This window comes from Crinia signifera, chromosome 2 (genome assembly GCF_055691185.1).
Source record: "Crinia signifera chromosome 2, ASM5569118v1, whole genome shotgun sequence".
NCBI classification, from domain to species: Eukaryota; Metazoa; Chordata; class Amphibia; order Anura; family Myobatrachidae; genus Crinia; species Crinia signifera.
In genome coordinates this window covers 331,390,829-331,417,477 of record NC_139218.1, presented here as the reverse complement: position 1 = coordinate 331,417,477, position 26,649 = coordinate 331,390,829, and the positions used below count along the sequence as shown (strand labels likewise).

Sequence of the window (26,649 nt, the reverse complement as noted above, 5' to 3'; positions counted from 1 at the left end):
CATAATGACAGTTGGCATGATATCTGACACCTGGGACCTGTGTAATTAATATATGCTCTTATTAAAATGATGATCTGGCAACACTGGTCACCAAGTGGCATGCGCCGTTAGTGGCAGTTAGAGTCAGGCAGGAGGAAAATGGGCAGGAGGCAGCTACCGGCAGGAGAAAGGCGCACACTGCAGGGAGCCAAATAGGTGAGAGGGGGTCTCCAGGGGGAACCTACATGTACGACAGCAGTAGAAGTGCTGCAGAACCACAAAGTCCAGCAAGGGGTAGGAGGGGGGGGGGGGGGGGGGGAGAGATGGACACTTCAGTACTGATAATGTGAGAGCCTGTGAGGCTAATGGTGAAATGTGAGTGTTACTATACAACATGCCCACATTATAAGACACTGCTGCCTGGGAATAGTGCAGGGGAGGGTATAGGAGATGTACATAATGGTGTAAGTATTACATCTCAGGCCCTGTGCTGGGGAGGACCAGGGGGAGCGTAATAAATCCCCATTGTTCAGGTAAATGAGTCTGTGCCCATGTTACTGAGACACCCGTATGCACTGTACCCCCATACCACTATGTGTCCCTATATGATTGTATGACAATACAATATACCTATCCCCCCGTATTTAGGCTACAGAACTGGACAAATCACCACCATATCTGCCCAGAAACTCCCAATATCGGCTGAGCTCCCCCTATGGCGGCCTATGATAATCTCTGTATGTACAAAGTACAACCCATAAATATAACGGCGCACTTACCTTCCTGCTGGGTGCAGGGATGCACAGTTTACTGCACATGCAGCCCATATTATCAGCTGTATTATATAGGTAACGGCCAAAAAATTAGAGCAGAAGCACAAGAGAAAATATCTGCTTCCTCTCCTGATGCCGTTAGAAAGTCCTCTGTCAGAGCATTTGTGATGTCATAATGATGTCATGGGACAAGATGGCCGCTATGCAGTTAGTTAGTTAGTGTTAGTGGGTATTACTGTATATATCTCAGTGACTTCTAACTATAACATAACACCGTCATCCAGCTGCCTCTTTATAATGATAAAACATTGGGATATGTGTAGCAGTTTTACAATTGGCAAAAGCAGCACAAAAATAGGTACAATACATTTACTATGAGGGCGTAGACCCATGACTACCCCATGAGCCGTGAACCCGCCCCTATGAGCTGTGACCCCACCCCCTTTTTTGTGCGCAATTATATGCTGCTAAGGAAACAACAAATATTATTATTTATACCATTTGGGCAATATTATTTAATAAATATATTGGCTGGAGGAAAAATAAATATATAATCAAAGGTAGCAATACTTTATTAGATTATTGGGGCACTTTTTATTGATTACTAATGTGGGCAATCATTATTATATTACCAATATATAAATGGCGGTCACATAATAAAATATTAATTGTTGCTCCCATCATAAAGACTTTTATTGCCCCATTAGTAAAAAAGATAACATTGTTCCTTAATTATTATTTAATAAATAATATTATTCTCGGTACTTAAATGTTAGTTGGGCACCCACTAAGCAAATAGCTTAGTGGGCTATTCTGCGTAGGCAAATCGCATCGCATCCGATGTTTTGCATGCGATGCGATGCGATTTTTCCATAGGGTTCTATGTTAGTGAATTTGCTATACAATATTGGGTGCCATGGCATCCGATAATCGCATCGCATCCGATGTTTCAGATGCGATGCAATTTTTCCATAGGGTTCTATATTAGTGACTTTACTATACAATATCGGGTGCCATGGCATCCAATAATCGCATACGATGTTTTGCATGCGAAACATCGGATGTGATGCGATTTTTCCATATGGTTGTATGTAACTGATTTTACTATACAATATCGGGTTCCATGGCATCCGATAATTGCATCGCACCGATGTTTTGCATCCGATGTTTTGCATGCAAAACATCGGATACGATGCGATTTTTCCATAGGGTTGTATGTTAGTGAATTTACTGTACAATATCGGGTGCCATGGCATCCGATAATTGCATCGCATCCGATGTTTTGCATCCGATGTTTTGCATGCGAAACATCGGATGCAATGCGATTTTTGCATAGGGTTGTATGTTAGTGAATTTACTGTACAATATCGGGTGCCATGGCATCCGATAAAATATTGGATCCGATTGTATAGGGTTTTATGCCATATAATGTACTATCCATGTATTATGACATATAATGTGATGGACGCCCCCCCCACTATCCACGCCACCCCCACTACCACGTCGGCGTGGAGTCGATCTCATATAGTGTGGCGAGCGCAGCGAGCCACCGAGCCCGAAGCGTGGCGAGCGCAGTGTGCCCCGCGAGGGGCTGTGAAATACTTGTAACGTAATACGCGTCCCCACGCTGCGCTTGCCACACTATATAATATCAACTCCACGCTGACGTGGTAGTAGTGGTAAGAAAAGGTCAGGCGGATGCATGCAAAACATCGGATGCGATTTTTCCATAGGGTTGTATGTTAGTGAATTTACTGTACAATATTGGGTGCCATGGCATCCGATAAAATATTGGATCCAATTGTAAAGGGTTTTATGCCATATAATGTACTATCCATGTATTATGACATATAATGTGATGGACGCACCCCCCACTATCCACGCCACCCCGAAACGTGGCGAGCGGCAGCGGAACACGTCCGCCTGACCTTTTCTTACCACCACTACCATGTCAGCGTGGAGTTGAAATTATATAGTGTGGGTGTTATTCTTGTATCTGTCACTGGCAATTGCACAGTACCACTTCAGGATAAAATGCTCCAATGATCACTACCAGGCCAGAGTAACAATGGGGCGGGTGGAGTATACAGCATTACAGAAGTGGTACTGTGCAGCTTCCAGTGGCACTTACTGAGAATTACACCATTTATACAGGAATACAGAAGTGGTACTGTGTAATGTATAGGAGTATATAGTAGAGTGCTGCTGGTGGTGGTTCCAGCACCCAGCTCAGCTTCTGCAGATATCAACAACAATGTAACTATGGGAGAAAGCTACAATATTGCAATATCTATCTATCTATCTATCTATCTATCTATCTATCTATATATATATAATATATATATATATATATATATATATATAGTCCAAAGTTCTAGCGTGTCTCCCAGGGGTCCCGGATAGAACAGAGAGCGGCACTCAAACGGATTTTGAGAAATCAAGGTTTAATTTTCAAGGTGGTAAAGGTGGCATCACATGGGCATCATCATCGACGTTTCAAGGCGGTGAGCCTTTTCATCAGGATGTGCTCAAGGTGCATATAGTGCTGTAGTGTGTGATTCATGTGAGCGCATCCTGATGAAAAGGCTCACCGCCTTGAAACGTCGATGATGATGCCCATGTGATGCCACCTTTACCACCTTGAAAATTAAACCTTGATTTCTCAAAATCAGTTTGAGTGCAGCTCTCTGTTCTATCCGGGACCCCTGGGAGACACGCTAGAACTTTGGACTATATTATCTGATTGAGGGCACCACGGTAGCTGGCTTTATCGTCCGGAGTGCCGAGCAACACCAGGAAACTATATATAGAACTGTGATCGTCTAACTTTTGTTTCCACCTTTTCCATTGCTTCTGGAAAGATTAAAGATATTTTTTTGAGGCACTGGCACATCTTGCAGCTAGATGATACCATGGGACAATTTTGTAAAGAAAAAACGCTATTTTGTTACAAAAAAAGCCGGAGTATTAAGGACATTGTTGCTAAGTCCGATATCCAGCCACCAAAAAAGGTCACATGGCTCTCTGCAAAAAGTGGCAGCTACAAGTGCGCCAAGTGTGTGAACTGTCAATTTATGATCACCGGCTCTAAGTTCATGGACCCTGTCACAGGAAGGGAATACGCTATTAACCATTACTTAGATTGTGACAGCAGATATGTGGTCTATGCGATTGTTTGCTCTTGTCCAATGGTGTACATTGGAAAAACTATACGGACTTTAAAAGAAAGAATCAATTTACACCGTTCTTCCATCAAAAAAGCATTTAATGTTGTGGACTCTAATACACCACCTGTTGCAAGGCATTTTGTATTCAGTAATCATACATTTAAAGACTTTCATTTTTTGCCTTTAGACCATATAGCACCGCTAAGAAGAGGAGGAGATCGTGGCAAGTTGCTACTTCAGAAGGAATGTTATTGGATCCATCAGCTGGGATGCATGGCACCACAGGGACTGAATGAAGAACTATCTTTGCACTGCTTCATATAATATGTGTTTTCTTTTTTTATGTTTTTTCTTCATGATCTCTTTTCTATATACTTATTGTATATTTGTTGAGCATATTTTTTGTCTATATATGTGATTATCATATCAATGTCATTACTCAGACATTATGCTTTTATATTGACACTCGCGCATATTGTATATGTGACCTATCAGCCTGTCTCCATTGTAGCGCTCCCTTTCATATTTTGTAATTTATTTTTCTCCCACCGTAGAGCTGATGTGCGGTAGGACTCCAGGTTATCCCTGGTCTCTAGTCGACATGTCGCTCTAATGTTAGCTGACCTAGAGCCCTGGCGTGATCAGCGGAGCGATCTGGCTTCTGCCGGGTTGTCTGTGCTGGCTCGCGCGGTGTTTCTTTGTGTCAGCCGTTGCCTTAGTGACAGACGCGGTGGGCGGGTCATCCTGCTTCCCCTCGTCGTGTACCTCTTGGCAACGCTGTCTTGGTTGGAGACCGACGCTACTGACCGGCTTATACCGGAAGTGGCGCCGTGTCACATCCGGCAGCCCGGACGCTGTGGGAGATTAGATGTAATGTCTGACTGCTGGTACAGCACAGGTGAGCATGCTTCAATTTCATTAGGCTGTTTAGTGACACTATATATATGCGCTGTTTGTCTCAGTCAAGTATGTTCCTGACGATGGCAACACCCCCACGCCGAAACAGCTGTTGAGCATGGCTGACTTACAGTGGATTCGATATCTTTGATGTCCTTTTTTGATGCTTTTGTGATGGCTGATAAGTATTACCTGTATTTCTTGAAAAACTCCACTGCAAGTTAATGGATACCCTTGTTTTCACTACATAAACTATTTTTCTATTTTTGCAATGGTGTGCCAGCCTCTAATTACTAATATATATATATATATATATATATATATATATATATATATATATATATATACATATCCTGACTCTTGTGCTGTGAGGACATCTATGCTGACTTGCCTTGATAAAGGCCACCTGGTGGCCGAAACGTAGACCTACAACTGTCTGACAGGTAATGCACCTGAAATAAATTCTTCATAATTTTGGTGAGTGCCCTTATTGGATTATCCTACCTTGCTATATATATAACAAGGTATGGGGGTCCCCTCTCTGCGCTCAGAGTTTTTGGAAGCAGCACCTCCGAGGGATCCTTTGTTAGATAGGATCCATGAAATAGAAATGAGAAAGAATGGGGGGTTTCAGAGGGTGCTAGAATAACACAGCAATTTAGATAAAATAATTGTATTTAATACAAAAGGATTAAGAATGAAATTTCACATGAATCATGCTATATCGGGTGTAACAAATAAACAGAAACACAAGTGTTACAACAATATGCCACTTCTGGTGGGTAGATTAATTGCTCAAAAGATGTTCACAACTCTGGTGGGTTGATGGTGGAAACCCCAACGCGTTTCGTCATTCTCATGACTTCATCAGGGGCAACTTCATCAGCAGCAACAGAGCGACCGATACAGCTATGTCATTCCAAATCAAAAACATATATCCAGATAGAGTTTCTCATAGATAACCAGATAGGCAAACTCCAACAGAAGCAAAAGAGCTTGATTTTCTACAGAAACAAAAAGGTGAATGGCTCAGTGGTATGAGACCCACACAATAATAAAGTCCAGAGGGAGTGTGCACAGCTAGAGTCCACCTCAGTGAAAGAGTGCCCCTATATACACAGTCACTATATACAGAGCACAGCCATACCGCAGTGCAGTACAGCACACAGCAGCATGCCCCTATATACACAGAGCACAGCCATACCACAGTAAAGTACAGCACACAGCAGCATGCCCCTATGTACACAGACACTATATACAGAGCACAGCCAATACCATAAAGTACAGTACAGCACACAGCAGCATACCCCTATATACACAGTCACTATATACAGAGCACAACCATACCACAGTACAGCACACAGCAGTGTGCCCCTATACACAGTCACTATATACACAGCCAGCACAGCCATACCACAGTACAGTACAGCACACAGCAGCATGCCCCTATGTACACAGACACTATATACAGAGCACAGCCAATACCACAGTACAGCACACAGCAGTGTGCCCCTATACACAGTCACTATATACAGAACACAGCCATACCACAGTACAGCACAGCACACAGCAGAGTGGCCTATATACACAGTCACTATATACACAGTACATCCCTACCACAGTACAGTACAGGACACAGCAGTGTGCCCCTATATACACAGTCACTATATACAGAGCACAGCCTTAACACAGTACAGCACAGCACAAATCAGCGTACCCCTATATACACAGTCACTATATACAGAGCACAGCCAATACCACAGTACAGCACAGCACGCATCAGCGTGCCCCTATATACAGTCACTACATATAGAGCACAGCCATACCACAGTACAGCACACAGTAGCGTACCCCTATATACACAGTCACTATATACAGAGCACAGCCATACCACAGTACAGCACAGCACACAGCAGTGTGCCCCTAAATACACAGTCACTATATATACAGAGCACAGCCTTACCACAGTATAGCACAGCACAAAGCAGCGTTCCCCTATATACACAGTCACAATATACAGAGCATAGCCAATACCACAGTACAGCAAAGCACGCATCAGCGTGCCCCTATATACAGACACTATATACAGAGCACAGCCAATACCACAGTACAGTACAGCACACAGCAGCGGGCCCATATATACAGTCACTACATATAGAACACAGCCATACCACAGTACATCACACAGCAGCGTGTCCCTATATACACAGTCACTACATACAGACCACAGCTATACCATAGTACAGCACACAGCAGTGTGCCCTATATACGCAGTCACTATATATACAGTGCACAGCCAATACCAACATACAGCACAGCACACAGCAGCGTGCCCCTATATACAGTCACTATATACAGAGCACAGCCATACCACAGTACAGCACAGCAGACAACAGCGTGCCCTATAGACACAGTCACTATATACAGAGCACAGCCAATGCCACAGTACAGTACAGCACACAGCAGCGTGCTCCTATATACACAGTCACTATATACAGAGCACAGCCAATACCACAGTATAACAAAGCACACAGCAGTGTGCCCCTATACACACAGTCACTATATACTGAGCACAGCCAATACCACAGTACAGCACAGTACACAGCAGCATGCCCCTATATACACAGTCACTATATACAGAGCACAGCCAAAACCACAGTACAGCACACATCAGCGTGTCCCTATATACACAGTCTCTATATACCGAGCAGAGCGATACCACAGAGTACAGCACACAGCAAAATGTCTCTATATACACAATCACTATATACAGCACAGCCAATGCCACAGTACAGTACAGCACACAGCAACATGCCCCTATATACACAGTCACTAAATACAGAGCACAGCCATACCACAGTATAACAAAGCACACAGCAGTGTGCCCCTATATACACACAGTCACTATATACTGAGCACAGCCAATACCACAGTACAGCACAGTACACAGCAGCATGCCCCTATATACACAGTCACTATATACAGAGCACAGCCAAAACCACAGTACAGCACACATCAGCGTGTCCCTATATACACAGTCTCTATATACCGAGCAGAGCGATACCACAGAGTACAGCACACAGCAAAATGTCTCTATATACACAATCACTATATACAGCACAGCCAATACCACAGTACAGTACAGCACACAGCAACATGCCCCTATATACACAGTCACTATATACAGAGCACAGCCAAAACCACAGTACAGCACACATCAGCGTGTCCCTATATACACAGTCTCTATATACCGAGCAGAGCGATACCACAGAGTACAGCACACAGCAAAATGTCTCTATATACACAATCACTATATACAGCACAGCCAATACCACAGTACAGTACAGCACACAGCAACATGCCCCTATATACACAGTCACTAAATACAGAGCACAGCCATACCACAGTATAGCACAGCACACAGCATCGTGCCCCTATATACACAGTCACTATATATGCAGTGCACAGCCAATACCAAAGTACAGCACAGCACACAGCAGCGTGCCCCTATATACAGTCAATATATACAGAGCACAGCCATACCGCAATACAGTACAGCATACAGCAGCTTGCCTCTATATGCACAGTCACTATATACAGAGCACAGCCAATACCACAGTACAGCACAGCACACAGTAGCCTGCCCCTATACACATTCACTATATACAGAGCACAGCCAATACCACAGCAGCGTGCCCCTATATAAACTGTCACTACATACAGAGCACAGCTATACCACAGTATAACATAGCACACAGCAGTGTACCCCTATATACACAGTCACTACATACAGAGCACTTGCACATTGCATTACCGGTACGTTACACATTGCATTACCGGTACCTTACATATTGCATCACCAGTACCTTACACATTGCAATACCGGTACCTTACTCATTGCATTACCGGTACCTTACTCATTGCATTACCAGTACCCTTTCATTGCATTACCGGTACCTTACTCATTGCATTACAGGTACCTTACACATTGCATTACCAGTACCTTCCAAATTGCATTACCAGTACCTTACACATTGCATTACCAGTACCTTACACATTGCATTACCGGTACCTTACACATTGCATTACCGGTACCTTACACATTGCATTACCGGTACCTTACACATTGCATTACCAGTACCTTACGCATTGCATTACCGGTACCTTACTCATTGCATTACAGGTACCTTACACATTGCATTACCGGTAACTTCCAAATTGCATTACCAGTACCTTACACATTGCATTACCAGTACCTTACACATTGCATTACCGGTACCTTTCACATTGCATTACCGGTACCTTACACATTGCATTACCAGTACCTTACACATTGCATTACCGGTACCTTACACATTGCATTACCGGTACCTTACACTTTGCATTATTAGTACCTTACACATTGTATTACCGGTACCTTAAACATTGCATTACCGGTACCTTACACATTGCATTTCCGGTAACTTACACATTGCATTTCCGGTACCTTACACATTGCATTACCAGCACCTTACACATTGCATTACCAGCACCTTACACATTGCATTACCAGTACCTTGCACATTGCATTACCGGTACCTTACACATTGCATTACTGGTACCTTACACATTGTATTACCAGTACCTTACACATTGCATTACCACTACCTTACATATTGCATTACCAGTACCTTACACATTGCATTACCAGTACCTTCCAAATTGCATTACCAGTACCTTACACATTGCATTACCGGTACCTTCCATACTGCACTACCAGTACCTTACACATTGCATTACCGGTACCTTACACATTGCATTTCCGGTACCTTACACATTGCATTACCAGCACCTTACACATTGCATTACCAGCACCTTACACATTGCATTACTAGCACCTTACACATAGCATTACTAGTACCTTACACATTGCATTACCAGTACCTTACACATTGCATTACCAGTACCTCTAAAATTGCATTACCGGTACCTTCCATACTGCACTACCAGTACCTTACACAGTGTATTACTGGTATCTTACACATTGCATTCCCAGTACCTTACACATTGCATTACCGGTACCTTACACATTGCATTACCAGTACCTTACACATTGCATTACCAGTACCTTCCATACTGCACTACCAGTACAGTGTCTGACACATTGCAGTGCATTTAATTATGCACATAGTATCTGCTCACTGCCCATTCATCAATCAAGAGCACACTCACATGATATAATCAGCCACCAAATGACTGATGATAGAACACATATGGGGGCTGAAACAGTCTACAAATAAGCTCAATGTTTGAGTATTTTACAGTACAGAGAAGACATAACCCATCACAGCTATATATTCCCAAAGGGTATTGAAAAATATCCAGTCACCCCAACCACTAGCGACACTAGAGGGTTAGGGCAGGGATAAGAAAAAAGAAAAAAAAATATATAATTTATCATTCAGTTAAAACTGAAGAAAGATAATGAACACTATGTATATTAACACTTCCCTAATAATAATATTATTGGTACTTGTTTCCTAGCACGGCCACACCGATTCAGATCGGGGTGGTCGTGTCGGAAAAATCGGGTCGATCGCATCGCATGCGATTTGGTCGCATGCGATGCGATCGACGCGACCGACCGATTTTTGACCCGATTTTTTTCATTGAATCCAATGTAAATTGGGTCCCTGGGACCCAATTTTACATTGGATTGAATGCAAAAAATTCCCAACCCCCCCAAATTTAAGCGCGTTAACCCCAGCCCACGATAGACGCCAACCCGAAGCGTGGCGAGCGCAGCGAGCCCGCGAGGGGCGGCGGTACGCGTCCTCCGACCTTTTCATGCCCTACTATCCACGTCGGCGTGGAGTGAGAATAGAATAGTGTGGCGAGCGCAGCGAGCCACCGAGCCCGAAGCGTGGCGAGCGCAGCGAGCCCCGCGAGGGGACGCGGATACCTTCACAGGTAAACGCGTCCCTTCACGGGCTTCACAGGTGTCCGCGTCGCCACGGACACCTGTGAAGCCTGCGAAGGGACGCGTATAACTGTGAAGGTATCCGCGGCCCCTCGCGGGGCTCGCTGCGCTCGCCACGCTTCGGGCTCGGTGGTTCGCTGCGCTCGCCACACTATTCTATTCTCACTCCACGCCGACGTGGATAGTAGGGCATGAAAAGGTCGGAGGACGCGTACCGCCGCCCCTCGCGGGCTCGCTGCGCTCGCCACGCTTCGGGTTGGCGTCTATCGTGGGGTGACGACGGGGACATCTATAATGTGAAATGGGTCATATTGGCCCATTTCACATTTTTTCACATTTTTACAGCATTTCAATGTTAAAAAATATTTTAACATTGAAGCCTATGCAAAAATCGGGTGCATCGCGTCGCATCGCGTCGGGACCAATGTTAATGGTCCCGACCGACGCGATGCCCCCGATATTTTACCTTTCCCGACAAGATTTCAATGTTAAAATATTTTTTAACATTGAAGCCTATGGAAATATCGGGGGCATCGCGTCGGTCGCGTCGGGACCAATGTTAACGGTCCCGACCGACGCGATGCCCCCGATATTGTCTCCTAGCCGGCAAAATGGACCTGATTTCAAAAGAAATCGGGTCCATCGGGGGTAATCGTGTCCCTTAAGTAAGGGACACGATTACTTAAGATTGTGGCCGTGCTAGGAAACAAGTACCATATTATTATATTACATATTTTACCACTATGCGCAAGATGACTCCGGCCTAATTAGTGAGAGTAGTATGTTCCTGTGGCTATCTAATAAACGGATCAGTCTTAAGGCCCCCTCACATGGGGCAACTTCAGGGCTATTTCTAAGCAATCTAACTAGATCACTTAGAAATTAAGCACACATCGCCCTGTGTGTCTACCCACCAAACCCAACCCCCCCCCCCCCCGGAACCTGCAGAGAAGCGCAGTGCTATAATACAGGTTACAAGTCACCAGCAAAGACCCACTGTACTTTAAATCTGCATTACAAACATGTCTAAGCCTACTAGACTGTGGGTAGATTAACGCTGTACAGACAGATGGGGTTTTCTTGGGGTATGGGGTCATAGGGTGGACATGCAATAGGTCGACAAATGAAAAGGGTGCTAGGATTGGCCCGTTGTGCTGCAGGAGTGACCAAACACACTATGGGACTAATTCATGTTTGGCCGATTAACACGCAAAGAGCGATTATCAACAGACTGCGCATGTGCTGCAATCACAGTGCGCATGCCCAAAGGGGCCGCGGCGATCTCACTCACAATGAGGAATTCATGGAAATATGATTGACACAAGTGATCGTTTGAAGGAGTTTATGGGCAGTGGTTGGGAAAAAGCAGGAGTGTCATGGCCGCTTTCTGGCTGTGCATCTCCTGACAGCTGCAAGCCCATAGTGGCTACTGCTGTGTCCAGTCTGCTTAGGAATAGACTATCTCTGATGTTCCCCATTTTGCGTATAGTCTGTTAATGTGTACACAACTGTGATGGCTCTGGTGGGCTTCTTGTGTCATTCCTGTGCCAACATTAACAGTTCCATAGCCTAGAGAATTGCAATTGTGGTCTTTGCCAGACACTTAGGATGGCGCCTGTGTCTGAGGGGTAAAGCAGGTAGCACAGAGGGAAACAGACTGTCCTGCAAGTAATCTACCCATGCATCTGGCAGATAAATAATTGTTGATCATAATGGCTGAACCTACTGTCCCACCCCCCCACTATTAGATAAGGATTACTAGAGATCGGCTATAGATCAGGATTACTGGAGATCGGCTATAGATCAGGATTACTGGAGATCGGCAATAGATCAGGATTATTGGAGATCGGAGATTATTACCAAGCATCAATACTCATGATATTTTATATGCAGATAACAGCCGTAATCATACACAGAATATAGGCATGCTGCATATCATTTTAACCACTTGAGTGGTAGGCCCGGAAATTTTCCAGGCTCAGCTGTGCTACCACAGCGGGCTGTCCCAGAATATTTCCGGGCAGACCACTAATATCAAGGTGCGTGCCAGTGGTGTCTGCAGCTGTGCACCCCCCCCCCCCATCGCTGCCCCTCACCTCTCTGCTCCCGCGATCCTACTCCGGAGATTCCCTGCTGCTGCCCCCACCACCATTATTTGCAGGGAGCAGACGGCAGGCTCGGGATGTTCGAGGGGACTCGGGAGCGCTCAACAGTTCAGGCGCCTGAGTCCTCCTGAGCCACCGAGCCTGCCGCATGTGGGCACTGCTGTGACTGACGGCTGGGGCAATGGCAGAGGAGGTCCAGTATGGAGAGTTCCCGGACAGGAAGGTGGGAGGGAGGCTATGCTCTGTGGTGGATTTTACTGGGGCAGGACAAACCGGTAGGATTGCCCTGCCCCAGCAAAACCCACCACTCAAGGGGTTAATCAGTGTCTGCTTGTGCATCATATTCACAATTTATGAATAATACACACAGTAATGGAAAAAGTTGCAAGCAAAGATGCTAGGCACCATAAAGTCACTGCATGGCATGGTGTAACTAGAAGGGCCTTTTACCACGCAGGGAGGCTAGATCTATGTGGACACATCTATACGTGTATTATTTCAGTGTAGGCTTTGATTTGCATGTGACGATGTGCTCGGCACTCCATCAGATCGCATGGTGTGTACGCTCCCACAAACTGGTCGCAAGTGGGCGGGAATAATCACAATCGCAATGCATTTGTGTATATCATTACAGGGTGAGGGGTTATGTGTAAAATATAAATCAGTCTGGGCACCTGTGTATGGCCCTCTGTCCCTCTGTCACCTCGTGTGTACAGATACAGCCCCACTCATCTCTCTTCCTTAGGTGTTCTCAGCAGAAATACAATACATAGAACAATACAGTAGGGGATTAGCAGATAATCCTATTACTCACTTAATCCTATTAAAGGGCTAAATGAGGAGGACTCCATCTGTATGTCACCTCATGGATGTCACCTTCTATCAACCCGTGTGTATGCCACCCTCTGTAATCCTGTGTATGTCACCCTGAATATTTAGGCCTCTGAGTATTTCCACCTGACACCCCGTGTACATTTGCATCTTTGGTGTGCAAAATATACCTGCTACCGCTAACCTCCCTGTTCCCCTATCATGGTGCAACCCCCCCCCCCCCCCCCCGCAGCCTTGCGAGTCCACCAAACCCCGCACGGCAAATCAACGCCCACCCGCCGCCCCCTCAAAGTGCGGCTTCGGCTGCACAGGCTGCGAATGGATGTTTTGCATAAACATCCATTTGCATGCCTCGGGTAACCGCCCACATCTTTCGATGGTCGCCGACCATCGAATGATGTGGTGCGTGTACGCATATATAAGTGGCTTCTAAGTTACTTACATATGCATGCACGTTGGCATGGATATGGGCGGGTTAGCTGACATCCGGTGATGTCAGCTACCCGCCCCCCCCCGCACCTGCGTCACTGCCTCATTACCATGAGAACGCCCAGTGTTTTCATGGGAACGCCCATGGAATGCTGGGCATTCCCATCTCCGCCCCCGCACACCGCCATGGGTGCGTGCACCCGGCGAACGCACCCTACATCTGCACATGCGCATAAACGCGCACCATCAGTCCTCCGTGCGAATGCACAGAGGACCGAATGGATATGAATAACCCCCTGAGTGTAGAGTTTCAAGATATTAATATCTTCTCCAATTTTCTATTACAGGTTGAGTATCCCGTATACAAAATGCTCAGGACAAGAAGCATTTTGGATAACGGATTATTCTGTATTGGAATATTTTAATAGTTAAATGAGGTATCTTGCTTGTATGTTGTAAAAGCAAATCAAACACATGAAATACACACAAATATATTTTACTTGTGTATGAAACTAAGTTTGTGTACTGAAGCAGGCACTGAATTTGTGTGCCAAGCAATTATTTTCTTGCACGTATTTAGTGCCAGTTACATATCATGTTCCCAGTAGACTTGCCGGACTGGCCATCTGGCCCTTCTGGCACATGCCAGAAGGGTTGATGGCCAGGTGGGCCGATTTTCGCCATTTGTTTACATGCTGAACTGACAACCATGCCATTTTCAGCTGGTCTGAGCGGCACCGGTGTAGGGGGCAGGATGGTGGAGCAGAGCAGACTAGGAGAGAGGTGGAGGGAGCAGAGCGGCATTTGCATACGCGCCACCTATTTCTATGACACTCAAAGTGACATACAGTGAGTTAGAGTCACGGTGCACACTGGGAGGAGGAAGGGACAGTGGCTCATGTGCCTCTCTCCAGCTCCTCCTGTGGCGCTTGCTGTGTGACAACGGTCACGCCGCATTGTGACTATGAGCCTCACAGGACTGCCGAGTGACTTGTGTTATGCAGTGCGGTATTCCCGCTGGGCAGTACAGTAGGCTGCGCAGTCCGGCCGTAAGCCCTGACTCGAACCTGCACCCAGTTCGAGTTACTGGGTGCAGTAGTCCCAGCTACTACTAATACAGGCCCCACTGGAGGAGAGGACTGGTCTGGACTGGGCCTGACCTGGCTCCTGAGACCCTTGCTCCGACCAGCTGTCTTCTGCCAACTGCCCTCCTGGACCTGTCCTGGACAGGCTGCTTGATAATAAAGAGAGTGAGTCCTGCCTGAGCCATACTTTACGAGCATATAATTCCTCATGGCATCAAGTATGAAGGCCCTGGCATCGAACAAGAAACCCAGGGCTATTAACATGTAGGCAATCGGCACTTATATGGCATAACATGTTGTAGCCATTACGGTGTGTGGTATAATACGTAAACAACATCACAGTGTGTTGCATAATGTGTAATGGGCATTAAGGTGTGTGCCACAATGTGTAATGGGAATAACGGTGTGTTCCATAATGTGTCATGCCTCCTTTTTGTGATGCCATGCCTCCTTCACATGAGGCCATGCCCCCTTTTTGCCGCACAGCTTCGCCGCGCAAGTGTCCCATCTGCAACAGGTGAGCATGTGTGCTCACAATGCCAGGGTCCGTTTTCTGGTCTCAGTCCGGCCCTGCCCAGTAGTGCCAGTTACATATTATATCCCCAGTAGTGCCAGTTACAGATGTCCCCAGTAGTGCTAGTTACAGATGTCCCTAGTAGTGCTAGTTACAGATGTCCCCAGAAGTGCTAGACACAGATGTCCCAGTAGTGCTAGTTACAGATGTCCCAGTAGTGCTAATTAAAGATGTCCCCAGTAGTGCTAGTTACAGATGTCCCTCCCTAATAGTGCTAGTTACATATCATGTCCATGGTAGTGCCAGTTACATATCATGTCCCCAGTAGTGCCAGTTACAGATGTTCCCAGTAGTGCCAGTTACAGATGTCCCCAATAGTGTTAGTTACAGATGACCCTCCCTAGTAGTGCTAGTTACAGATGTCCCAGTAGTGCTAGTTACAGATGTCCCCAGTAATGTTAGTTACAGATGTCCCAGTAGTGCTAGTTACAGATGTCCCTCCCTAGTAGTGCTAGTTACAGATGTCCCAGTAGTGCTAGTTACAGATGTCCCCAGTAGTTCTAGTTACAGATGTCCCCAGTAGTGCTAGTTACAGATGTCCCAGTAGGGCTAGTTACAGATGTCCCAGTAGTGCTAGTTACAGATGTCCCAGTAGTGCTAATTAAAGATGTCCCCAGTAGTGCTAGTTACAGATGTCCCTCCCTAGTAGTGCTAGTTACATATCATGTCCACGGTAGTGCCAGTTACATATCATGTCCCCTGTAGTGCCAGTTACAGATGTTCCCAGTAGTGCCAGTTACAGATGTCCCCAATAGTGTTAGTTACAGATGTCCCCAGTAATGTTAGTTACAGATGTCCCAGTAGTGCTAGTTACAGATGTCCCTCCCTAGTAGTGCTAGTTACAGATGTCCCAGTAGTGCTAGTTACAGATGTCCCCAGTAGTTCTAGTTACAGATGTCCCCAGTAGTGCTAATTACCGATGTCCCAGTAGTGCTAGTTAAAGACGTCTCTCCCAAGTAGTGCTAGTTACAGATGTCCCAGTAGTGGTAGTTACAGATGTCCCAGTAGTGCTAGTTACAGATGTCTCTCCCTAGTAGTGCTAGTTACAGATGTCCCAGTAGTGGTAGTTACAGATGTTCCAGTAGTGCTAGTTACAGATGTCTCTCCGTAGTAGTGCTAGTTACAGATGTCCCAGTAGTGCTAGTTACAGATGTCCCAGTAGAGCTAGTTACAGATGTCCCAGTAGGGCTAGTTACAGATGTCCCAGTAGTGCTAGTTACAGATCTCACCAGTAGTTTTTTTTTAGCAAACATAATAAAAAGTATTAAGACTATACTCTCATATATTTGTAGAGTTGACCTTTTTTGCCATAGAATTGCATGTATGATTTTGGTACTTGTGTATTATCATGGCACCCCCGATATTAAGTCGTACGACTTTTAATCGCATCGCATGCCATACACCCAATGCACACCGATGCGATTTAAAAATGTATAAGCCCCCTATACGATTTTAAATTGTATAAGCACCCTAATGGGTGCTTACAATGTTAAATGCACCCCCACGCCACCCCCAGTATGAACGCCAACCCGAAGCGTGGCGAGCGCAGCGAGCCCCGCGAGGGGACGCGTATTACCCCCACTATCCACGTCGGCGTGGAGTTGATTTCATATAGTGTGGTGAGCGCAGCGAGCCACCGAGCCCGAAGTGTGGCGAGCGCAGCGAGCCCCGCGAGGGGACGCGTATTACTTTACGTGTATTCCGCGTCCCCTTGCAGGGCTTGCTGCGCTCGCCACGCTTCGGGCTCGGTGGCTCGCTGCGCTCGCCACACTATATAAGATCAACTCCACGCCGACGATTAGGGTGCATATACAATTTAAAATCGCATCGTATTGTATGGCATTGTATGCCATATACAATGGTATACAATTTTTAATTGTATACCATCGGGTGCCAATCGCGTCGCATCGCATACCATCGCATACCATCGCATGCCTTATGGTTTGCGATGCGATGGGCGCCGTGATAATACACAAGTACCATGATTTTTTTTTTAACATATACGTGTATCTAGTTCATATTGCTAGAGGAGGGAGCAACAGCGCCAGAAGCCTGACACTGCTAAATATCCCGATGCTGGAATCCCAAATACATCATTATGTCTTGGGGTTTTACAGTAAGGGGAGGTCAGATCCATGGGATGCATCTGTATGTAAAAGAGTAAAGAAAAGGTTATAAAAATTAGAGATGAGCGGGTTCGAATCCTAGAGATCCGAACCCCCACGGACTTACCTGATCCAAGGCCGGATCCCGGGAGTTCGATGGTCGCCGCCATTTTTCTGAGTTCAAAACGAGGCCGGACGTCATCTTCCCGCTGTCGGATTCTCGCGAGACCTGGGGATATATAGTTCCCGGCGGTCTGCGCCATTTTCAAACAGGCTGGTGATTTCAGACATCACGGATGTGTCCGTGGTGTCTGCTGAGCTGAGCTGCTGGGGAAACATGCTGGGGGGATGAAATGTTGGGGGGGGGGGGGGGGATGATTTATGCATAGTGGGCTGCTGCTAGTGCTACAGAGGGGGCTACATTATTTTAATTAAGCATTTTTTTTTAAAATGACTGCTGCCAGTGCACAGTATAAGTCCAGGGTGGCTGCATATGTGCTGCATCAGTCCAGGGTGCCCGCATGTGTGCTGCATCAGTTCAGGGTGCCCACATTTGTACTGTATCCATCCAGGGGTGCCCACATGTGTGCTGTATTTGTCCAGGGGTGCCCACATTTGTGCTGTATCAGTCCAGGGGTGCCCGCATTTGTACTGTATCCATCCAGGGGTGCCCACATGTGTGCTGTATTTGTCCAGGAGTGCCCACATTTGTGCTGTATCAGTCCAGGGGTGCCCGCATGTGTACTGTATCCATCCAGGGGTGCCCACATGTGTGCTGTATTTGTCCAGGGGTGCCCACATGTGTGCTGTATCAGTCCAGGGGTGCCGCATATGTACTGTATCCATCCAGGTGTGCCCACATGTGTGCTGTATCTGTCAAGGGGTGCCCACATGTGTGCCGTATAATTATATGGGTGCCCCCTTGTGTCCTGTATCAGTCCAGGGGTGCCCGCATGTGTGCCATATAATTCCATGGGTGCCCCCATGTGTCCTGTATCAGTCCTGGGGTGCCCGCATATGTGCCGTATAATTCCAGGGGTGCCCCATGTGTCCCATATCAGACCAGGGAAGCTGCCCTTTTTTTAATGAAAATAAAAATAAGGTGTTTTTTTTTGTTGTTTACTGCAAGGGCTGTTAAATGCGCTGTAGTCCAGGGGTAAGCCAAGAGTGCTATATAATTCATGGGGTGTTGCTAAGTAAGGTGTGCTGCTCTTTTTTATAATTAAAAGAATACAAATTTTTATTTTTACTGCAGGAATTTGTCTGCCGTATAATTCCATGCCTGCCTCCATGTGTGCCGTATCAGTCCAGGGGTGCCGCCATCTGTGCCGTATAATTCCATGTGTGCTGTATCAGGTCAGGGGTGCCACCAGCTGTGCCGTATAATTCCTGGGGTAAGCAAGTCTGCCGTATAATTCATGGGGTGCTGCCAAGTGTGCCGTATCAGACTAGGGGGGATGCTAAGTGTGCCATATCAGTCCAGGGGTGATGCTAAATGTGCCGTATCAGTCCAGGGGTGATGCTACCTGTGCCATATCAGTCCAGGGGTGATGCTACCTGTGCCATATCAGTCCTGGGGTGATGCTAAGCGTGCCATATCAGTCCAGGGGTGATGCTAGGTGTGCAGTATCAGCCTAGAGGGGATGCTAAGTGTGTCATATCAGTCTAGTGTTTGTGCCGCACACTTGTGTGGCTTATCATAGTTATCCAGCTACCTCGGTGCAACCTTTTGCCCTAAAAAAGGTGTGAGCTGTTCAGAAAAGACTGGAAATGAGTGGAAATGAATGTTATTGAGGTTAATATAGCGTAAAAGCAAAAAATAAAAAACAAAATTCTGCGATTTTAGCAGTTTTTATGCTTTTTTAACAAAAAATCAGAACCCAAAACACAAAAAATCCAAACACAAAACACTTAGTAGGTGTTTTGCCAAAACCCATTAGAACCCAAAACCTCAAGGTACTCAGAACCCAAAACCCAAAACCCGAAAAGTGGCAGGTGCACATCCCTAATAAAAATGTAATGCCACAGCCCGGGGACAATTTTGTATGTACAGATGGAGCGGGACTTATCTATCCAGGGGATGGCGATGGCGCCGCCAGCCGCCATCCCCTGCCCCGTGCCATCTGTATGCCGGAAGGGGACGCGTGCGCACAAGCTGCACGTGCGTCCCCTTCCGACGGTGCTGCCGGCGGTCGCCCGGTGTCTACACCGGGTCCCCGCACCCCCCGCATCCCCCTGAACCCCTGAAGCCCCCCGCAGCCCCCTGAAGCGGGAGGCGGACAGGATTGCGTCCGCCTCGCCGCCCGGATACTGAGACGTGCGTGCGTGGGGGACGCACGCGCGTCTCAGTCAGATGGAGCGCCGTGTTGCTGGCGGATCGCCAGCAACATGCTGCTTGCGATTCGCCAGCAACAATAAGACCCGCTACATCTGTAGGTCCCACAACCGTGTCATTAACAAACCCAACTGGTCAGCCCTGGCCGGGTCTCTGGGGGAGCATGGATGCCCCCAAATAAGTGTCTTTCTCTCCACACCCCCCCCCCCCCCCCCCCGGGCACCCACCACCCTGGTTGATAGCGTTAGTATAAAAATGACTTAATATATTGATTTTGGGTGTGGAATTAAAAGCTCCATCAAGCCTCCGCAGTATGCTGATACAGTACTTATATGTTAGTTGGGCGCCCATTACGTAGTTTGCGTAGTGGTGTATTGAGAAAACCAATACACCACTATGCTGGCTACGTAAACTACGTAACTTACGCAAATGACGTAAGTTACGCAAATTACATAACTGGAGCCCTGCTAACACATAAAGGGTCATATGGGCACTATCCACATCCTAACCCCAGTGCCCACGTGGGCGTGGAGCAAAATTTAAAAAAGTGGGGTGAGCACGGCGAGCCACGAGCCCGAAGCATGGCAGGCGCAGCAAGCGCCGCGAGGGGATACATATCTGCCGCCCCTTGCGGGGCTCGCTGCGCACACCATGCTTCGGGCTCGGTGGCTCGCTGCGCACGCCACACTCTCTCCAGTTAACTCCACGCCCACGTGGACACTGGGGTTAGGACGTGGATAGTGGCCATATGATTGTGTTAGTGCATGTTGTGTGTGTGTGCATGTGTAACGTGTGTGTGTGTAATGTGTGTATGTGTGTGTGTGTAGTGCATGTGTGTACTTACCATCCACGATGTCCCCTATGTGGCTCCGGCATTAGGCTCCCTGCAGTCCCGGTTGCCATTACACTCCGGCATGGATGCTATTAGCGTAGTGCCGCTGGGGGAGCTGGGAAACCATGTGATGCTCCCCCAGCGGTGACTACGCTAGATCCCCGCCATTGCTTCCCGCCGCCTAGACGTTCGCCGCACGCCCAGCCGCCGCAGAATCGCCGCCGCCCGCCCCGCCTCCCACCAACGAGGTAAGTTCACCCCCTGTCTCCCCCCGTCTGCCCTGCCGCCCCCGCCCGCCGCACAATCCCCCCTGGACAGCCGAGATTAGCCAGCCGTCCGGCAATGGCTACATTGATTACATAGCCAAAGCTATGTTGTTAGCATAGCGTAGCCGGGCGCCCGGCTAACATATAAGTACCGCTGATACTTCGATACTTGGATAGAAACAATTACAGTACCAGCATGCACGACATTAAAAAGCCTGCTTGCACTTGTAGTTCTACAGCCAAAGTAATACTAAAATAAAAGCACTGAGGCACACCATGAAAGTATAAGATTAATTGCACATATCCTTAACTATGTTGATACGTGAGATTGGTCCACTTGTCCTGTAGAATCCATAGGTACCTGTGTGTAAAATGCAATATCCGGCACCATACGGACTGAAGAGCAGCATGTGTTTACACATGATACTCCTCTACGTAAATGATGGGTATTTCACTGACTTTTGTCAATGGGAATCCCCTCAGCCAATCACCTATGAGTTCTACATGTTATTCAATTCGACAGTCGAAAAAGCAGCTTTTTGACTGTCAAATTCTCCATAGAACTCAATGTTCTGACAATACTATTGAGTCCTATAATGGGAACTGGTAAATCAGCCTGACCGCCAAGTTCATTGAAGATAACCACATAGGTTAATAGGGGTCACACTGGTGGAGTCTGGTGCTAGGGGCCCCTGTGTCTTTTGTCCCCTGTATTTTTGTAACCAGCATTGGTCCAAGAGCCTGGTGCAGATTTTGAAAATACAGGGAACCTCTATGCATTTCTTTCTACCGATTTTTGGAACCAGCAGCGGCTTAAAGAGCCATGTTTAGGAGGGGGGACGACACGTCATTTTTTTTTTTCCTTTTTATGACTTTTACACACAGAAGCATCACATGGATCTGACTGATTTGTGGGATCCTTCAGGATCAGCCGTGTTTGTCTGGAGGTAAACTCGGTAGCCAAATATAAATGATTTCACCATCCAAAAGTACGATTACTGAGAATTCGGCAGCGTTGTAAATAACCCACATTCTCAGACAGAAAACACCCACGATCCTGATCATAACCAGCTGAATTGGCCCGAGATCTTTTTGAATTTAATGCATAGCTTTTCTTTCTGGATGTTTTTAATATTGTTCAGCTTTCCAGTCTTTGAATAATTCACAGCTGAATGTAATTCACATTTGTGAATTGAATGACAATGGGCAGCTTTTCTAGGGATCCGGACTCGTGATCGACAGACACAAAAAAAAAACATGAAAAACTCATGTCATCCTTTTGACTGTGGACCTAGACATTGTAGATGTGAAAAACCATAACTGATTTTCTAACCAGATCTTATGGTATAAAGTTTGTTTCAGATTCCTGCTTTCCTTATGGAGTACCCAGCAAAGGCTGTGCTAGTGAAACTGGCTGGATTCAAGCCTCCTAAAGCAGATCTTTTACTGGGAAGAGTTCCTTACTGCCAAGAATGGAGTTTCCAAGCCCTGACTGAGATGATCGGCTTGGTTCAAATAAAATCTCTATTTGCTGCCTGTGTTGTAAGAATCTTTCTTATCTCAATGTAACAGATTATTTTCTTAAATATACATTTCATTTTGGTTTGGCCCTAAATCCAACAATCCAATTTATTTGATTTTTCAATTAATTAAAATTCTAAGAAAAACCCTTGAAGTTTCATCTTGGTTTAACGTGAAAAAGAATATTGAATATTGAAAGGGTACAGAGAATATTGGGGTTTAAAAATTTGCTCAATGATGAGCTAATTAATTTAATGGGGCCGTTCCTATTAGCCGCAGATGATTCGCGAATATAATCACGGCACTTGATGTACTTTACACCGTATGGAATTTGCCTAAAAGAGCTTGCAGCTTCAAAGGGTTGTGAGCAATTTTAAGCAAATTCAGGCCAGAGAAGGGTGTTAAATCAGGTGCTCTTGCCGGCATTTAAACACATTGGAAATGCACCCAAACAGCATTTAGCACCCTTTGCAAATAATAGAATTGACCCCAATGTGTTACGTACATGCAGATTAGGTTCTGAATTGTCAGACGCAGTGCCTACTAAGCCACATGAATATTGCCGCACTGCCTCTGTTTGGGGACCTGGGTAGCAACAGACAACGTTCTCAAAAGAGGTGTCATGTCGGCCCAGGCCAGTGTCTGCGTCTTCCGATGCAACCTCACTGCCCCCCAACTATGTGAATATGCCTGAGGGTTACTCAGGTGACCAATGTTCACTCAGAATGATCCGGTGCTGCAGTGGGTCAGAGAAGCCAGCAGGGGGCATGTACTTACAAAAGATGCCTACTGCTGCATTAGCATATTATCTCTCAGCAGCTGCATCCAAAGATGAGCGATCTGCGTCCATCTCTGCATAAGGTCCTGAGTCCTAAAACCTGTGAGAACACATGAGTGGTATAAATTCTCGTTGGGTGTATATTACTTAGCAGATTAGTAAAATAATGAAAAGTGTTTATACTTGAGGTGCAGAAAAAATATCCACCACTTTACTTGGTAACAATATAGGGGTTTATTCAAGTTCATTCTTTCTGACAAAATCCTTCTCAGATGGACAAAACCATGTGCACTGCAGGGGGGCAGATGTAACATGTGCAGAGAGAATTAGATTTGGGTGAGTTATTTTGTTTCTGTGCAGGGAAAATACTGACTGCATGATTTTACACTTCAATATAGATCTCACTTTGAAGAAAAACCCCACCCAAATCTAATTCTCTCTGCACAAGTTACATCTGCCCCACCCGCAGTGCACATGGTTTTGTCCATCTAAGAAGGATTTTGTCAGAAAGAATGAACTAGAATAACCCCCGTAGTGACTGTACTGTATATCCCCAGTAGATAGATCATGTCAGACTCTTTTAATTAGCTTCTATGAAGAAGTCAGTAGGCGGCTGGACTTAGGGAAATCTTTTGATGTAATACTGCTTGATTTCTCTAAAGCTTTTGACACGGTGCCTCATAAAATGTTATTAATGAAACTAGGTAATTTAGGGTTGGGGATAAAATTTGTAATTGGATTAAAAACTGGTTGCACAATCAGGGATAGAGAGTGGTGGTAAATATTCCAGTTGGGGTAAGGTCCAAAGTGGACTCCCGCAAAGGTTCAATATTGGGACCCATCTTGTTTAATATATTTATTAATGATATTGAAAGTAACATAGTGTGTAAAATTGCAATATTTGCAGATGACACAACATTGAGTAAGGAAATTAACTCAGGAGAGGATGTGGAAACACTACAAAGTGACTTAAATAAACTGGAACGGTGGGCGGAAAGGTGGAAAATGCAGTTTAAAGTTGAAAAATGTAACGTAATTATGGGAACAAAAATGAACAAGCTACCTATAGGCTAAATTGAGTTATTATAGGGAATTCTGCTATAGAGAAGGACTTGGGGGTCATCATAGATGAAACATTGGGTAATAGTTCACACTGCTCAAGTGCAGCAGTAATAGCAAACCGGACTCTGGCATGCATTAAAAGTATGGATTCAAGGGATGCCAAGGTGATAGTGCCTCTTTACAAGACATTGGTGAGACCACACTTGGAATATTGTGTTCAGTTCTGGGGACCGCACCTTAAAAAGGACATAAATGAATTGGAATAGGTACAGAGAAGGGCAACTAAGTTAGTAAAAGGACTTGAATCACTAGATTACAAAGATAGGTTAACCAGGCTGAATATATTTTCACTGGAGAAATGGAGGTTGAGAGGTGATATGATTAGTATGTTCAAATACAGGATTGGGAATCATATTGAACTGGGAGATGAATTGTTCACTAACAGGCCTATACTTAGAACACACTGGCATGTACTGAGGCTTGAGGAAAAGAAATTCCGTACTGAATTAAGAAGAGGATTCTTCACTATTAGAGCAGTAAAATTCTGGAACTCATTGCCGGTGGGAGTGATTACAGCAACTACTGTTAATGAATTAGAATAAAAACTGGATGCATTTCTGGCCACTAAGGGAATCCCATAGATATGACTTACTTTAATTCAGTAGCTACAAGTTAGATAGTTGAACGTGATGGACTAACGTCTTTTTTCAGCCTTAATCACTATGGGCGAGATTCACCAAACTGAAAATCCGGTAAAAACCCTGTTTTCTGGGTTTTTACCGCATTTTCATATGCAGCAAAGCCCCACCGCCGGGGCTTCACTGCGGGGGGGGGTTACGCCAGTTCTAGATGGCTTAACCCCATGGAAGCCTATGGGCTTCCCTTCGCGTCCCACGCCCCCTGCCGATCAGCGCCACACCCCCCTCACCTGTGTCCGGGCAGCCTTCTGCTGTGCTGCCCGGACCAGTAACCTCCTCCTCCCTGCACCTCTTCCGAGTGCAGGGAGGAGGAAAGGAGCACCCACACAGCGGGTAAGGGTGCAGGGAGGGAGGAGGGAACCCGCTGCACATCGCCGGCCTTCGCTTTGGCGTTAATAATCGCATATGCTAATGCATATGCGATTATTAACAATGCGAATGCCGGCGATGTACAGCGGGTGTTATTAGTGAATCCCGCCCTATGTCTGGAACAGGGGTACACATGAAATAGAATACAAGGGTTCTGAGACCTGAATATAGAACACAATAAAAACTGTAAAGACTGATGTCATTCTCTCCAGAGCAGTGGCATAACTATAAAATTAGCTCCCCCTGCCAAAATAAATTTGGCGCCCCCCACCCCCCCTTCTTTAGTAAAACATGACAATGATGCAGACTGGTTACCTGGGCCACCGTGCGCCACCATGTGTACTGCTGCAGCTCCCCAGGACTGACGTGCGCCCATACGGCGGCATACGGAGGACATCCCATCCACTGACATACAGTACTGTAGCCTTCTGCCACCGGACTTCACTTCCAAGGACCGACCAGGGATACTAGCGGAAGTGTGTGCGGGTAATGACACTGGCCGCCCCAAGGCGCAGAGGAGGCGAGGGGACTGGGGAGGGGGGTTGGGCTGTCACCTATAGTATGCAGCTACAGTACACAGCCACCACCACCCACTACTACTGAGTGATACTAAACTGTGTATTCATATAGGACAGCAGGTATTATTCAGTGCGCCCTGAGACCACTGGCTCCCCCAAGCCACAGGTGGGGCTGCCACACCATAGTTACGCCACTGCTCCAGAGCAATAAGATGCCAACTTTGCAAAAGGTAGACTATACAAGATACCTGATCACTATTATCTGATAAGTTGCAGCCGTCATCCTTTCCACGTATCCAAATCACTGAGCTGCTTATTTTTGTGTGTGCGTGTTTTTAAAGGTTTGAGAATGTGACCTTGAAATGC

The 26,649-nt window shown here is 46.2% G+C and overlaps 1 long non-coding RNA gene across 1 annotated transcript; it reads left to right on the top strand.

The window, feature by feature from the left end:
• The first annotated feature begins 77 nt into the window (after window positions 1-77).
• Window positions 78-22,873, top strand: LOC146059119 (uncharacterized). The gene is made up of 2 exons (XR_014470157.1): window positions 78-195; window positions 22,690-22,873. It is a non-coding gene; the product is annotated as an uncharacterized LOC146059119 (long non-coding RNA).
• Window positions 22,874-26,649: the final 3,776 nt, after the last annotated feature.